This window comes from Choloepus didactylus, chromosome 18, assembly GCF_015220235.1.
Source record: "Choloepus didactylus isolate mChoDid1 chromosome 18, mChoDid1.pri, whole genome shotgun sequence".
Taxonomy (NCBI): domain Eukaryota; kingdom Metazoa; phylum Chordata; class Mammalia; order Pilosa; family Megalonychidae; genus Choloepus; species Choloepus didactylus.
In genome coordinates this window covers 33,714,531-33,731,744 of record NC_051324.1, presented here as the reverse complement: position 1 = coordinate 33,731,744, position 17,214 = coordinate 33,714,531, and the positions used below count along the sequence as shown (strand labels likewise).

Genomic DNA, 17,214 nt, shown 5'->3' with positions numbered 1-17,214 from the left:
CTGTGAACATTGATGTGCAAATATCTGTTTGTGTCACTGCTTTTAGGTCCTCTGGGTATATATAGAGAAGTAAAATTGCTGTATCATAGGGTAACTCAATACCTAGTTTTCTGATGAACTGCCAAAGTGTCTTCCAGAGTGGCTGCACCTTATATGGTCCCACCAGCAATGCATAAGAGTTCCAATTTCTCCACATCCTCTCTAGCATTTGTAGTTTCGTGTTTGCTTAATGGCAGCCATTCTTATTGTTGTGAGATGGTATCTCATTGTGGTCTTAATTTGCATCTCTCTAATAGCTAGTGAAGCTGAACATTTTTTCATGTGTTTCTTGGCCATTTGTATTTCCTCTTCAGAGGACTGTCTTTTTATATCTTTTGCCCATTTTATAACTGGGCTGTCTGTACTATTGTCATTGAGTTGTAGGATTTCTTTATGTATGCAAGATATCAGTCTTTTGTCAGATACATGGTTTCCAAAAGTTTTTTCCCATTGAGTTGGCTGCCTCTTCACCTTTTTGAGAAATTCCTTTGAGGTGCAGAAACTTCTAAGCTTGAGGAGTTCCCATTTATCTATTTTTTCTTTTGTTGCTTGTGCTTTGAGTATAAAGTCTAGGAAGTGGCCGCCTAATAAATGGTCTTGAAGATGTTTCCCTACATTATCTTCTAGCAATTTTATGGTACTGTCTTTTATATTGAGATCTTTGATCCACTTTGAGTTAATTTTTTGTGTAGGATGTGAGGTAGGTGTCCTCTTTCATTCTTTTGGATATGGATATCCAACTCTCCCAGCCCCATTTGTTGAAAAGACTGTTATGTCCCAGTTCAGTGGCTTTGGGGGCCTTATCAAAGATCAGTTGGCCGTAGATCTGGTGGTCTACCTCTGAATTCTCAGTTGGATTCCATTGATCAGTATGTCTATCTTTGTGAATGGCATTTATTTTTATTTTTATTTTTTTATTAAATTCAGTTTTATTGAGATACATTCACGCACCATACAATCATCCATGGTATACTATCAAATGTCCACAGTATGATAACATAGTTATGCGTTCAACACCACAATCTATCTCTGAACATTTTCCTTACATCAGGAAGAACCAGAACAAGAATAGAAAATAAAAGTGAAAAAAGAACACCCAGATCATCCCCCCACCCCCCCATTTGTTCTTTAGTTTTTAATCCCCATTTTTCTACTCATCCATACACTAGATAAAGGGGGTGTGATCCACAAGGTCTTCACAATCACACTATCACCCCTTGTAATCTACATTATTATATAATCGTCTTCAGGAGTCCAGACTGCTGGGTTGGAGTATGGTAGTTTCAGGTATTTACTTCTAGCTATTCTAATACATTAAAACCTAAGAGGTGTTATCTATATAGTGCATAAGAATGTCCACCAGAGTGACCGCTAGACTCCATTTGAAATCTCTCAGCCACTGATACTATTTCGTCTCATTTTGCATCCCCCTTTTGGTCAAGAAGATACTCTCAGTCCCACGATGCCGGGTCCAGATTCATCCCCAGGAGTCATATTCTGCGTTGCCAGGGAGATTTACACCCCTGGGAGTCGGGTCCCACGTAGTGGGGAGGGCAGCGAGTTCACCTGTCGAGGTGGCTCAGTTAGAGAGAGAGAGGGCCACATCTGAGCAACAAAGAGGTACTCAGGGGGAGACTCTTAGGCACAATTATATGCAAGTTAGCCTCTCCTTTGCAGTAACGAGCTTCAGAAAGACATGTCCCATGATCGAGGGCTCAGCACATCAAACCGAATGGCATTTATTTTTTTCCTTCAAAAGCTATTATTAATCAGTGTGGCACATTATGCTTATTTTAACCTACAGGAATTGATGAAGACCAGTAAGGAAATTGAAAACCTAAACAATCTGATAAATGAATTGGATTTAACAGACATATATAGAACATTACGTACCAAATCACCAGGATACACATTCTTTTCTAGTGCTCATGGAACTTGCTCCAGAATAGATCATATGCTGGGACATAAAACAAACCTCAAGAAATTTGAAAAAACTGAAATTACCCAAAGCATATTCTCTGACCACAATGGAATACAATTAGAAGTCAATAAAATTCACAAATACCTGGAGATTAAACAACAAGCTCCTAAACAATCAGTGGGTTAAAGAAGAAATAGCAAGAGAAATTGCTAAATATAGAGAGATGAATGAAAATGAGAACACAACATACCAAAACCTATGGGATGCAGCAAAAGCGGTATTGAGGGGTAAATTTATAGCATTTAAAGGCATGCATTAAAAGGAGGAAATAGCTAAAATCAAAGAACTAATGGATCAACTGAAGAAGCTAGAAAATGAACAGCAAACCAATCCTAAACCAAGTAGAAGAAAAGAAATAACAAGGATTAAAGCAGAACTAAATAACATAGAGAACAAAAAAACAATAGAGAGAATAAATAACACCAAAAGTTGGTTCTTTGAAAAGATCAACAAGATGGACAAGCCCCTAGCTAGACTGACAAAATCAAAAAGAGAGAAGACCCATATAAACGAAATAATGAATGAGAAAGGTGACATTACTGTGGATCCCGAAGAAATTAAAAAAATTATAAGAGGATACTATGAACAGTTGTGTGCCAATGAACTGCATAATGTAGAGGAAATGGATAATTTCCTGGAAACTTATGAACAACCTAGACTGACCAGAGAAGAAATAGAAGACCTCAGCCAACCCATCACAAGCAAAGAGATCCAATCAGTCATCAAAAATCTTCCCACAAATAAATACCCAGGGCCAGATGGCTTCACAGGGGAATTCTACCAAACTTTCCAAAAAGAACTGACATGAATCTTACTTAAACTCTTTCAAAACATCAAAGAAAATGGAACACTACCTAACTCATTTTATGAAGCTACCATCAATCTAATACCAAAACCAGGCAAAGATGCTACAAAAGAGGAAAACTACAGGCCTATCTCTCTAATGAATATAGATGCAAAAATTCTCAACAAAATACTTGCAAATCAAATCCAAAGACACATTAAAAAAATCATACACCATGACCAAGTGGGGTTCATTCCAGGCATGTAAGAATGGTTCAACATAAGAAAATCAGTGTATTACAACACATTAACAAATCAAAAGAGACAAATCAAATGATCATCTCAATAGATGCTGAAAAAGCATTCGACAAAATCCAACATTCCTTTTTGATAAAAACACTTCAAAAGGTAGGAATTGAAGGAAACTTCTTCAATATGTTAAAGAGCGTGTATGAAAAACCCACAGCCAGCATAGTACTCAATGGTGAGAGACTGAAAGCCTTCCCTCTAAGATCAGGAACAAGACAAGGATGCCTCTGTCACCACTGGTTTAGCTTTTTAAATTGTTTATAATTTTTAAACCCTGTTTATAGTTGTAACTTTACGCTGATAGAAATTAATAGTAGGCAAAGTAATTTCCTTATTTTATATATAGGTGGTAAACTTAATAGTATTCCAACTCTTAGGAATAATTTCTTCAATTATTTCTAAGTAGCAGAAGCAGTAGAGGTAGGTTACTATAGTATCTACATAGAAAATATTACTGCTGTATAGTACTTCATATTAAGTTGCATTCTGAGTAGTGAACCTTCAGTTAAAGCATGGACTATATCATCAATTGTAACAAATGTTCCACATCAATGCAAGTTGTTAATAATAGGGTAGTATATGGGAAACCTGTATTTTTTGCATGATTGTTCTTAAATTAAAAAAAGCATAATTGGAAAAAAAAGATGCATTCTGAACTATTTTCCATCTTTCTTTTTTATTGTTACATTTGACTTTCAAAAATATTAGGTGAGGGGGAAAAAGGCTTATAAGAGCAATATTCAGGAAAGTGTGTTAAATCAACTTTGCTATGTATACTACGTCTTTGCTTAAAAGAAATAGTGGTATTTATTTTTTAAACTTAGTTTTGAGATATAATTTACATGCCATACAATTCATCATTTAAGGTATACAAGTCATTGGTTTTTAGTATGTTCACAAAGTTGTGCAGCTATCACTACAATCAAGTTAGAACATTTTCATCACACAAAAGGAAGCCCTGTATTCTTTCAGCAGCTACCCCCATTCTCTTCATCACCACCCCCCCCCGCCCCGCGTTCTGGTTTGCTAATTCTGCTGTTATGCAAAACACCAGAAATGGGTTGGCTTTTATAAAAGGGGATTTATTTGGTTACACGGTTACAGTCTTAAGGCCATAAAGTGTCCAAGGTAACACATCAACAATTGGGTACCTTCACTGGAGGATGGCCAATGGCCTCTGGAAAACCTCTGTTAGCTGGGAAGGCACGTGACTGGCGTCTGCTTGCTCCCAAGTTGCATTTCAAAATGACATCTCCAAAATGTCTGCATCAGCTTCCGACGGCCATCTTCAAAATGTCTGTCTCAGCTACGCTTGTCTCTCAGCTTCTGTGTGTTCTTCAAATTGTCCCTCTTGGCTGTAGCAAGCTTGCTCCTTCTGTCTGAGCTTATATAGTGCTCTAGTAAACAAATCAAGGCCCATGCTGAATGGGCAGGGTCACACCTCCATGGAAATTATCCATTCAGAGTTATCACCTACAGTTGGATGGGTCGCATCTCCACGGAAACACTCAAAGAATTACAGTCTAATCTGCACACACAAGATTGCATCAAAGATAATGTCATTTCGGGAGACATAATACATTCAAACTGGCACCACCCCCTCCCCCAGTCTTTCTGTCTCTATAGATATGCCTGTTCTGTATATTTCATATAAAGGGAATCATACAATATGTGTTCTTTTGTGATTGCTTTCACTTAGCATAATGTTTTCAAGGTTTATCTATGTTGTAGCATGTATTAGTCCTTTGTTCCCTTTTATTGGTGAACAATATTGTATTGTATGGATATACTACATATTGTTTATCCATTCACTTGTTAATGGACATTTGGGTTATTTCTGCTTTTTGGCTATTATAAATAATGCTGCTGTGAATATGGTATGTAAGTTTTTGTGTGGAGGTATGTTTTCATTTCTCTTGGGTATATACCTAGGAGTGAAATTGCTAGGACATATGGTAACTCTATGTTTAACCTTTTGAGGAACTACCAGACTGTTTTCCAAAGTGGTTGCACCATTTTCCATTCCTACCAGACTATGAGGATTCCACTTCCTCCACGTCTTTGTTAATAGTTATTATTTACTGTCTGTATTTTTGATTATAGCTTTGCAAGTGGGTGTGGTATCTCATTGTGGTTTTGATTTGAATTTCCCTGAATAGTGGTGTCTTGAAATAAAGTTTTTAATTTTTAAAATAGGGTATTCAAAATAATCTCCAGCTGTTCAGGTATCCTGAATAAATAGATAAGTGCATCTGAAATGTATAGTAAAGTTTCATACATTGTTGTGGACTATACGAGTCTGGGGATTTGAATATGGCTTACTTGACTCCAACAATGCCAGATACCAAAGAATTTTTGAGGTTTTCTGTAATTATTCAATAAAAACTTCAAAAATGTAAAGTAATAATTACTAATCAAATTTAATGTTGCTATAAAGGGTTTAATCTGTATTTATAAGGTGGTTCCATAAATACACTTCTAGTTCTAGAACCCAGAGACTAGCTCCTCTTTTTTGAACTTCAAAAAAGGTTGATTTTGATATTTTCTAATGTTGATTCTTTTCTGAAATTATATCTATTTTTAAAAATCCATATTCTCTGATATCCATTTAGCTATTGATTTTGTGTTAATAAGTTTTTGTGAAATTTACTAGTATGGGGAAACAAGATGAAAAGCACCTTGATTTTAACTCCCATGTAACATTTTCTTAGTTTTTAATGTAATACTTAAATTCATATTGGTGCAATACTTAAATTCATCCATTTAAGAAAAAATATTTTAAACTCATAAAGATGATGGATGCTTGCAGAAGTAACCACCCTTCTCACTTTAAGAAAAACAGCATGTTGAGTGTCTAGATACTCACATCTTCTAAAAAAGTGGACCTGTCTTGTACTCGTCTTATTTTACTTAATTTTTCTCTGTTTCATAATGGCTTAGGCATTGATTCGTTGATGCTTTGATACTATATATTCCTGTATATTAACTTTATTCACCTGTAATTGAGTGCCAGCTGTGAGCACATTAGCAAAAAGTGGTGACTTCAGTTGTGATAAATTTGGAACACAATTTCTTTTTCAGTTAGTATCATTAGAGTTAAGTAGAAAGCCGTCTGATTAAAGTAATTAATACTAAGGTGTTAATGATGAATAGACTTTGTTTTCACAAGGAGTGGTCACTCTTAAAAAAAGGATCTTTACCTAAGATTTCATATTAGTAGATTTGGGGAAATGATGTGAAATTTTTTTTTGCATATTGTTTTTTGCAGTTCTAAAATTTCTAATTGGTTCTTTACATGTTTTGTTTCTGTGCTGGGATTTTCTATCTTTTCATTCATTTCCAGAGTGTTCACCCTCATCTCTTTGAAGTCTTTGATAAGTCCATCATCAGTGTCATCTAAATGTTGGTGCCTATTGATTGTCCTTTCCTATATGAACTGAGAATTTGCTAGTTCTTTTTATGCTGAGTAATTTTTGATTTTATAGTATTGTTATGAGACTCTTGGTCTTGTTTAAATCCTATGAAGAATATTGATATTTTTGATTTATCAGATCATTGATAGGTTCAGGCTGCAAATCCTGACCAGTCTTCTGTGGGTTGTGGTTCCAATGTCAGTTCAGTTTTCAGAACCTTTACAGTGCTATTTGGATCTATCCCACATGTGCACCACCCAGTGGCCAGTCTGGGATCTGGGCAGTAGTCTGTCCTGAATTTTAGTTTTCAGACTTCAGTTTGCTGTTTAGGGTTAGATCCATGTATATGCAGCTAGGGATTGAACCTAGGAGTTCATAAACAACTTCATGGGATTACTTTCCTAAGTTTCTTCCTCTTCTCTATCTTCCCAGTTACTTTGTCTTTTCATAGAGCTCCCATTTTCAGTCCTCTGGCCAGAAAGCTGAGGCTTTAGTTACCCTACTGTGACACACACTGTGTCTCTTGTTTAGGACCAAGTGGTAGGAGGACAGAGAAATGAAAAAAGCAATGGGAGTTTGCCTTACCCTCTTGGGACCATAGTTGTTCCGATTGGAGAGGGTGATAGGCTGAATAAGGGTCCCCAAAGATATCCACATCCTAATCCTTGGAATATGTAAATGTTACTTTATATGCAAAAGGAACAGACAGAGGAGAATGTGGCAATGGAAGCAAGAGATTGGAGTAAAGGAAGAGGTTGGAGTGATGTGAGGAAGGGACTATGAACCAAAGAATGTGGGTGGCCTCTAGAAGCTGGAAAAGACAAGGAAACGGATTTTCCCTTGAAGCCTCCAGAAGGAACTCAATCTTGTGAACACCTTGAATTCTGACCTCCAGAAGTGTAAGAGAATAAATTTGTGGTGTTTTAAGCCACTAAATTTGTAGTAATTTGGTACAGTGGCAATAGGAAACTTAATACAGAGGGAAAGGTTCCCCACTCTCAGTGTTTTACGAGCCTCCCCTTGCTTCCAGTGTTGTTGCTACCACAGAATTGCTTGTAGGCTGAGTTCAAGAGGATGGAGGGGGAGAAAAAAGAAAATAGGAATTTCCCCCACTCTCTCTGGGCAGTAAGAGTCCTTTCTGCTGCTCTTTGAGCCAGAACTAGTGTGCTTTTCCTGAGTTCTCTCTGTCCAGACTAAATGCCCACTTCTAGGTTTTAGGCTGCTTTCAATCCCTGTCACCAGAAACCAGAGGAAGCTTACTAATGCTTCAGCTATACTTCAAAGCCAGGTCTCATTTCCTAATCTTTCCGTTATTGTTTACTTTTCGGAGTTCCCAAATGGCTGCTCTTTGCATTCTGTCCAGGTTTTATAGCCATATTCAATTGGAAAGACAGGGTAGAATGTGCTTCATCTTACCTAGAATCTGATTTTCTTTTTTTTAAGCCAGGAATATCTTAAACTCAGAAACAGGGGTAGACAAATTATAAACACACAGCAGTAGCGTCAGAAACTATAGTATGTGATTGTTCCAGTTTAGCTATATTATGTCCCCTCAAAAGCCATATTCTTTAATGCAGTTGGGGGGGGGCAAACTGATTAGTCTGTTGATTAGGTTGGAATCTTTTTGGAATCTTTTGATTGAGTTCTTCCATGGAGATGTGACTCGATCAACTGTGGGCAAAACGTTTGATTAAATTATTTCCCTGGAGTTATGGACCCTGCCCATTCAGGGTGGGTCTTGATTTATCACTGAAATACTATAAAAGAGCCCACAAACAGAAGGAGCTCAGAGCAGCTGAGAGTGATATTCTGGAGAGACTTTTGGAGAGATGCTTGCTGATGCTTGGAGACGTGGACAGAAGGACTTTGGGAGGTGCCAAGAGATGAAGTCCAGAGTTTGCCCCAGAGAAACTAAGAGAGAACCCCCGGATGCTTAGAGAGAAATGCCCTGGGAGAAAGAAACAATGATGCATAGGAGCCGAAAGAGAGGAGCAAAGGCAAAAGCCCGGAGACATTTTGGAGAAAGACATTTTGAAACACAACCCGGGAGCAAAGGACCAGCAGTCCCAGTCATGTGCCTTCCCAACTGACAAAGGTGTTCCAGACGCCACTGGCTAGTCTTCACTGAAGTTGATGCCTTAGTTTGGACACTTAGAACTGTAAATTTGTAGCGAAATATACCCCCTTTATAAAAGCCAATCCATTTCTGGTATTGTGCATAATGGCAGCATTGGCAAACCAGAGCAGTGATCTCCCAAGCAGTACTTATAATTTGCTCTCTTTATCTAGGAGAACTTTTGTTAGAGAGTTTATGATGCATCTCCATAATAAGAAACTTTAAACTGACCTCTTTAACCATAACTGTGGCATGACTGCCATGACAGATTGAGGGAAATTATCTGTGAGAGATGATGATCACTAGAAACTATTACAAAATGACTTTCATCTGCTGTGTTCCATTGTAGATCTTGATTCAGCCTAGCATACTTCCCACCTTGTCTGTGATGCTGCCATCTTTTTATTTTATTTTGTTTTAGCAGAAACATTTCCTTTCTCTCTCTTTGATGCTATGAAAGCTATATGCAGTTTGATTGTTTGCTCACTCATTCAACAAATTTACTAAATGCCTTCTGTATGTCAGGTATATATTCTGGGTTCTTGGCATTATATTGACGAACAAAGCAGACAAGGTCTCTGTCCTCATTGAGCTTATAGTCTTTTTGGGGGGTGAGGGAAGGGAAAATAGACTATAAACAAATGGAAAATGGGGGAATACCTTTGCTGGCCAAGGGCACCGCAAGGTCAAAGGCACTGTTGGCAGGAACAAAAGCAAGACTAGTGATACTGAATCTCATTGAATTAGGAAAAGCATATTAGAATTGTACTAAGTTTTATAGGCCAGAATAGGCATTAAAAATTTGTTTTTGATAAATAACATTCTAGTGGGAAATTATTCAAGTGGTTTCATTAGAGGAGTGGCATGATTGATTTATCTTGTAAAATGGGTCAGCAAACTGACCCTAGAGCCAAATCCAGCCTGCCACCTGTAATGGTAAATGAAATTTTATTGGAACTTGTCATGCCTACTTGTTTACTTATTGTCTAGGGCTGATTTCCCACTACAGTGGCAGAGGTGAGTAGGGTTTTTTTTTTTTTAATAATATTTTTTATCGTTGAATATAACATATACAAATAGAAGTGATAACTTTCCAAGTGCAATTTAACAAGTAGTTAGCAAATTTCAAAGAATATTGTAGGTTACAGTTCCACAGTTTCAGTTATTTCCTTATTATGAAATATGATCTATATAGAAAAAGGTAATATTTTTCAAAGTATGATTTAACAAGTAGATATTTAGGAAATTTCCAAAGTTGTTATGAGTTATAGTACCATAGTTTCAGTTACTTCCTTATTGTGAAATATAACATATACAAAAAGGTATATCTTTCAAATTACAATTTAACAAGTAGCTATAGAACAAATTTCAAAGGATGCTATGTGTTACAGTTCCACCATTTCAATTCTTTCCTTCTAGCTATTCTAATACCCTAGCAACTGAGAAAAAGAAAATTATGTAAAAATTCAGTATTCATAATCCTTTGTTAAATTCCATTTTGTTTGTTGCTACCCCTTCATCTAGTTTATCACTTTACTGAATTTCAGGGGTGTCTAGGCAGTGACTACCCTAACCTGTTCTTGTTGAAAAGGGGTGTCAACTTTATGAGCAAAGGGGATATATCTAGTTAATGTTCTTGAAGAGGCTACTGCCTCTAGGTTTTGGGACTTAGCTGGCATAGGAGCACTCTAAAGGATTTAAGTTTCTGAAAAGTAAACTTAGTGAGTGAAACTTTTATACAGTCTCAGATAGGGATCTGGATATTATTGAGGGTTTTGGGGACTACTGTTGACTTGGACTTACCATATTGTAGTCATTTGGCATATCTAGGTGAAGTTTGCATAGAAGTAACCTTGCTTCTTGACTCTATTTGAATTCTTTTAGCCACTAAAACCTTATTTTGTTGCCTTTCTTCTCCCCCTTTTGGTCAGAAAGCATCCTCAGTCCTTTGGTGCCACGGTCAGTCTCGTTCCTGGAATCCGTGTCCCATGTCGCCAGGAAGGCTCTTTCATCTTGGGGGTCCTGTCCCATGTCGGGAGAGGGTGATTAATTTATTTGCAGCATTAGGCTTAGAAAGAGAGAAAGTTCACATTTGAGCAACAAAAGAGGTTCTCTGGAGGTGATTCTTAGGCATAAATATAGGTGGGCTTAGCCTCCCCCTTACAACCATAAGTTTCACCCAAGCAAGCCTCAATATCGAGGACTTGACTTATAAAGTAAGGGGTTCCTAGTTTCACATAGCATATGTTATATCTACGATAATCCATCTATGTCTCATATTATCATCACTTAGTTGTACAATCCTTATCACTCTCTGTTTTAAACAATTCTCATGACCCAAAACATCTTGTAGCTCTTGTCAGCCCTTAATTATTTGTCCCTAGTATTTGTGTAATACTAGTATGGTGTTCCTATTAATTATAGTCCCTAGTATGCAATATGTAGATTTTTCCCGTATACCCTTCTATTGTCAACTCTGTGCTAGTGTCATAGAGGTTAGTAGAGACTGTTTGTCCTGCAAAACCTAAAATACTTATTATCCCTTGATGGAAAATGTTTGTTAGTCCCTGTTTGAAAGATCATTAGCTTTGCCATGTGGTGATGAGTAATAGATTGCTAGGCAGAAGCAAGAATAGAAGCAGAGACACCAGTTAGGAAGCTATTATAGTCCAGGTACAACATAAGGCTATTTTAGATGTGGGTGGAATAGAGATTTAGAGAAATGGATAGATTTGGAAAATGGTTTGGAAATCAGAGTGGACAGGACTTCTTCATATATGGGTTATTGAGAGTAAAGGAAAAGTAAGAATCAAAAATCAAGGATATTTAGGTGTTTGATGTGAGCAACTGGGGAGAAGAAGGAGAAGATGGCAGAAATGGAAGGTATAGGTTTGGGGGAAATAAAAGAGAGACTAGACTGGGATGCTGCCTTTTTCCTTCAAGACCCAGTGTTAGATGCCACCATCCCCCTAGTTTATTTTGGCTATCTCTCCTCCCCCTACCCCTTCACCTTGTCAGAATTAATCTCATTCCTCTGAATTCCAAGCGGCGGTTTTTAGGTATGTTTTCAAAAATGTAAACTTTTTGTCTTCTATTATGTGTATTTTGCTATATCTGTATGTTTTTAGCTCCAGGCATGTACTGAAAGTGTTCAGGTTGTGCGGTATTGCATTATGCCTAACAGTACAGTCTCTGAAGCCCTTCTGCATTGATTCAGGTCCTCTTTACTACTTCCTGTGTGCCCTTGGGTGAGTTGTCCTCTCTTGGACTTTGGATTATCATCTGTTAAAATGTACTTACCTCATAGGGTTGTTGTGAGGATTATATAAGTTATTATATGTAATAGAGCTTGGCTGGAACGTCTGAATAAATGTTAGTATTATTATTAGTTACTAGGCAGTCTGTGAACATGTGAAAGACCTTTAGCAACAGGGGGATCATTATATCCCATTCTGTATTTAATGCATTCCTAGGAAGCACATTTTAAAATGGCTGTGTGAGGAGAAATCCTGACTAGATATATGTTCTTTCCTTTTTCTGTTCATTTATTGGTGCAAACTGTCTGTTAGGTAGGTAAAAGCAGCAAAAATATATGTTTTAATAAGTAGTACTGAATTATCAAAGTAGAAAATTATGGTGAGGATATAAAGGGATAATAAAGCAAATTGCTAAGAGAGTCCAAAATGGGGTGGGGTGAAAATCTGGGAGGTGGGAGATAGTATCTGTGGGGAATAGGGAGGACAACAGTGATAAATCTTGATTGTTAGTAGAATTCAATGGAGCGAAGGAAAAGAACTGAGAAGTGGTTTAAGTCTGTTTTCACACACAGGGACTTTTTTAAAATTACTTTTTTTATTCCTTTTTTAATTCCTGTTTTTATGATTAAAATCATAAATTAGATAACTGCTACTTTTTCATGATGTTTGCAAGTAATCTTTAAGAATTGCATGTCATAATTTACTTATGGTGAGAATGTTGTCAATTATTTGCTGTAATTAACATGTTCTTACATATAGCTTTTCATAAAAGTTTTTTTTTGTTTTTTGTTTTTTTTTTTTAAGAAAACCAGGGAGCCTAATTACTAGGTCAGAAGATACAAGCTTTTTTTTTTTATGACTCTTTGTGTTGTCAAAGTATTATGTTTTTACCAATATATACTATCAATAGGAGTGTTAGTTTACTTTCTAATTGCAGAGATGTTCTGTGTTTAAAATAATCTGTATGTGGCATACATCTGTTGAATTGTGATAATCAGTGTGCATGTCCTAAAATACTAGGTTAATTCCTTATCACTCTATCTGAAATTATTTTTATTTATTTAATTAGGGAAAAGGCTTTCTTGGCTACTAGGAATAAGTATATATAAATGTATATTCTTGGTAGTTTGTTTAAATCCTGGATTGAGATTTTCAAATGTGATTTCTCTCTGAAAATTTGTTGTGTGGGTGACATTGTTCTAATGCTGATGATTCCTGTTAAAGATATTTGTAACCTGTCCTCTTTTGTTTTGTAATGAATATTCTAGTTGTTCTTGTGTTCTGATATTATAAAATTCAGCTGTTAAATTGACACTGTTATTGACAGAAGCTGTTGATTTAGGTATTGATTTTCCCATTTTTCATAATTAGAGCTATATAGTACTTACTTAATAGTTGTGTGATACAGTGTTTAAGTCAATTTATGATTCCGAAGGTCATAGAAAGGGAATGAACTGACATGAATTTAGGAAAGTTTTGTCTGAGTGTGTCTGGCTGTTAGTTTGGAAGGGCAGGTCAAGCTAATAACCATAGTTCACTGTAGTTTGCTAGTTACTTGTCCAGGTGAGACAGTTTTTGACTGTGAAGTTACTTCTCAGAGGAGCCTTGTGTAATGCAACTTTAACATTTAAGAATAGAATTGCTATCCCACCACATCAAATCTTTCTCAAAGAAAGAAGTCTCAAGTCAAGTCAAGTCAAAGAAAGAAGTCTCAAAGGACTTCTAAAAATCTATGAAAATACAACTTTTTTCAAAACAAGAAGATGCAGGGTAAGGAAGTAAATTAAACACAGGTGAGGGAAGATGTATACATCTGCTTTTCCATTAAAGTTGTTCAAAAATGTTTGTGCCAGGAGAGACCAGTTGTTTCTTTCATTCTCACTCTGCCCCCCTTTTCCCATTTGATGCCTGGCACATAGATGTTCAACAAGGATTTATGATATGAAGTATACTTTTTATTACTTATTTTCCTTTATGAATAGCTTTGTGTTTCTTTTTTTTAATTGAAAAATGTTATTTCTTCTTTTCAAATAAATTCAAGTTCTAAATGTGTGGATCGTTGTAGAATTTTTGTTTTCCTTGTTCATTGTTCCCTTAGAAGAAAAACAAATCTCTGCTTCAAACTGTTCTGCTATTGTTATATCCACATGGATTTAATCTTCTACTCTAACCACACTAACTTACTCACAGGCCCCTGAACAGAAAAAAGTAGGCTTTTTCACTCCATGATAGATAGATGATTAGTACGTAAGTTTTCAAAGTAATGCTAACAGTGCAGTTTTATTTTATTATTGCAGCCTAAGAAGAAAATGCAAGGAAAGAGGAACACTTATGACATTTAGAGATGACCTCTTAAGATGGATTTGAAGGGCATCCTCAGAGTGTGATATGGCAGTACCAATTTGGCAAGAAACTAGAAATTTGAATCTCCTAGATTAGCAAAGACTAACCTATGGCAATGTGTTTTGTTTTGTTTTGTTATGTTTTAATTATAATCTGGCGTAGGATTCTTTTTTTAAGGTTAATAGACTCCTGATTGTTTTAAAGGAAATAATTTGGATAAATAACTGTCACATTTTATCATATATGGGAACTATCACTTATATGATGAAATGATTGATTCAAGCTAAAATTAAAGTGAAAATAAAGTCTGAGAAAAATGTAGTCACAGCTGCTTCTAAAGATGTCAAACAGTATGTGTACCTGATGATACATTATTTGTGTTCCTGAGTAACAAAATGGAATGGATTAAGTTACAATTTTCCTTTTTTAAGCTAAATTTCAAAGATTGGGTTTTATGTTTTGCTTTGTTTCTAGTTAGAAGCTAATTTTAAAAAGTTTAAGAGGAGGTAGAAAAACTTCCCCTTCAGTCTTAAGTATTAAGGTATTAATTAAGTATCCATTATCTTGGATCTGACAGCTTTTTACAAAATTTTTTGACAGATAATTTTTAATTGTGCAAACAATATTATCGCAATAAGAGAAATACTCCCCCAAAAATCCCTCCTCTGTAACATCACTTTTTTCTTCTAATATTTTAATCCTTCTAAATATGTAAATATATGATTTAACAAAATAAATTGTAGATAATCTCATATATTGTTGATGGGAATTTAAAATTGGTACTTGCCCATCAGCAGTTGAAGGACGATTTAATCACATCTCTCAAGAATCTTAAAAACATTTATACCTATTAGATCCACTCATACCATTTCTTGGTTTAAATTTAAGGAATATCAAATATCTACATAAAATTTTTATTCAGCAATTTTTGTCTCTGCATTGTAACTGGCAAAGTAATTGAAACGAGCTAAATGTTAGCAATAGGGAATTGATTAAATAAATTTTGCCTCCTCCATATGGTTGAAAATTATGCAGGCAGAATATTTGAAGAATATTTAATGACATGGCAAAATGTTTAAGTGAAAAAGGAAGATACAAAATTATATATAAAGAAGTAAGGTATTCTATACAAACTTAACTAGAATAACATTGTGAACCTTGTTTTAGAATTTTGGGGAGTTTTGAGAAAAGGGGAAATTCAAGTTTGGTTATGTATAAAAGAAGTGTGGTGAAGATAAGAAAAAACAAAACACTAATCATGAAAAATCTAGTTCCAGTGTAGATCTTAGTAAGAATACATATTATAAATAATTTCATCCTAAATTGTTTGTTTGTGCCTAGGGGCTGATATTGCCATATGAAAACTTAATAGACTTACACACCTTCTCACACTGGCTTAGCTTTACCTCTCTCCTGTGCCCTGGGCTGCTTGCTTCCCTGCAGCCATCTCTGTCATCTGGGACCAGTGCCCACACAGAGTTTCTGGCTCTGAGACATCCAGACTCAGATGAAGCACAATTTGGTTTACCTTAAGGTTGCAGAAGAAGCTACAACTTTGAAATGCAGGAGAGTTAAACCTCCTTTGGAATGAACTTTAACCAGTGGGAAACAGATGAGGTGTGGGGGACTGGCAGCTAAATTCCCTTTTCATTCTTTCCTCTGAAGAGCAATTTCAAGGCAAGGTTTTTTGGTATAACCTATTGGGAAATGTTCTATGTGGCTGAGTAACAGGTTCTCTCTTGATCTTGAAACAGTGGCCAGCTCAGAACCACATCACCTTGTAATTGCTTCCCATCCCTTCCTGCTTCATTTCCATTTTCTTTCACTCTGGAGGCCCTGAGATTGCACCTCCCAATAAATAATAGTTAAAGCCTTGACTCACACTATGTTTTAGGGACCTCTGGTTAAGACATCAATCAGCCAGGACCATCTCTCATTTAATAGCAGTCATGTGTCCTTCAGATTTTTGCATGTCGGTAGAAGATGGGAGACAGTGTTGTTTATATATTGTATACCTTTAGCCTGTTGAAAAATAAAACTAAATTGAACTGGGGATGAAAGATTAATTTGAAATGCATTGGAAAAAGCAACTTTGACAAAGTTAGAATTTAATCTCCTTCCCCCAGCAGCCTCGGGCAACCTTTATACATTAAACAAATATTTATTGAATTCTTACTTTATGCTAGACATTATACAAAGATTAACAAGGCATAATTTGTCTAGTGGAGATAGCGCCAACAAATAATTATTGTACTACAAGATTTTATGCTATTTGTATTGCGAGATAATATAGAAGAAAGCTCTCTGTGATGAGAAAGAAAGAGAAAGACATGCAAATAAATGGTACGATAAAAGTCAGTACAAAGTACAGTCCATTCTCATTATCCATGTTATATATTCACAGTGACTTAGCATGAATAACTGAATTAGCAATTGCTTTAACTATTGCTCCATGAGAAAATACAAGGCTAGGTTCCTGCAAGCCTCTGGTCATTTTAGACAACTGATCGATACATAATCTTGTCTTATGTGTGTTCGTGTTTAAAGACACCTTGTTTAATATATATTGTTGATCTGTTAACATTGAACTCATGGCCAACAGCACTATAACTCTTACCCGAATGAAGCTTATGTAACACGTCATCTCCATAAGACACATTACAGCATTCTTGCCGTTAGGAACACTAGACAGCATTTCAGCAGTATCCTTGGGGGACATTTTAAACAGAGAAATCACAAACAAAAGGCACAAAAATGTGAAAAACACAAGGCCTAAATATACCGTGAAAAGGACAGTTATTTACAGTATGAGGGCTGAAACAAGAAGGCAGAGTGTTGCTTTTTTTGACCTCAGCTGGAAATATGCACATTGGGTGACTTAAAATTTTGACCGTTTTCTGCATGCTCATGAATAACCACAGAAGTGCTGTGAGTATTAATTTAGTTGTTACCAATAAATTTCAGGAAGTAGCT

General features: G+C 36.0%; 1 protein-coding gene across 5 annotated transcripts in view; it reads left to right on the top strand.

Moving 5' to 3' along the window:
- Positions 1-17,214, top strand: part of USP32 (ubiquitin specific peptidase 32) — a 333,441-nt gene that overhangs the window by 58,687 nt on the left and 257,540 nt on the right. The window lies entirely within an intron of this gene.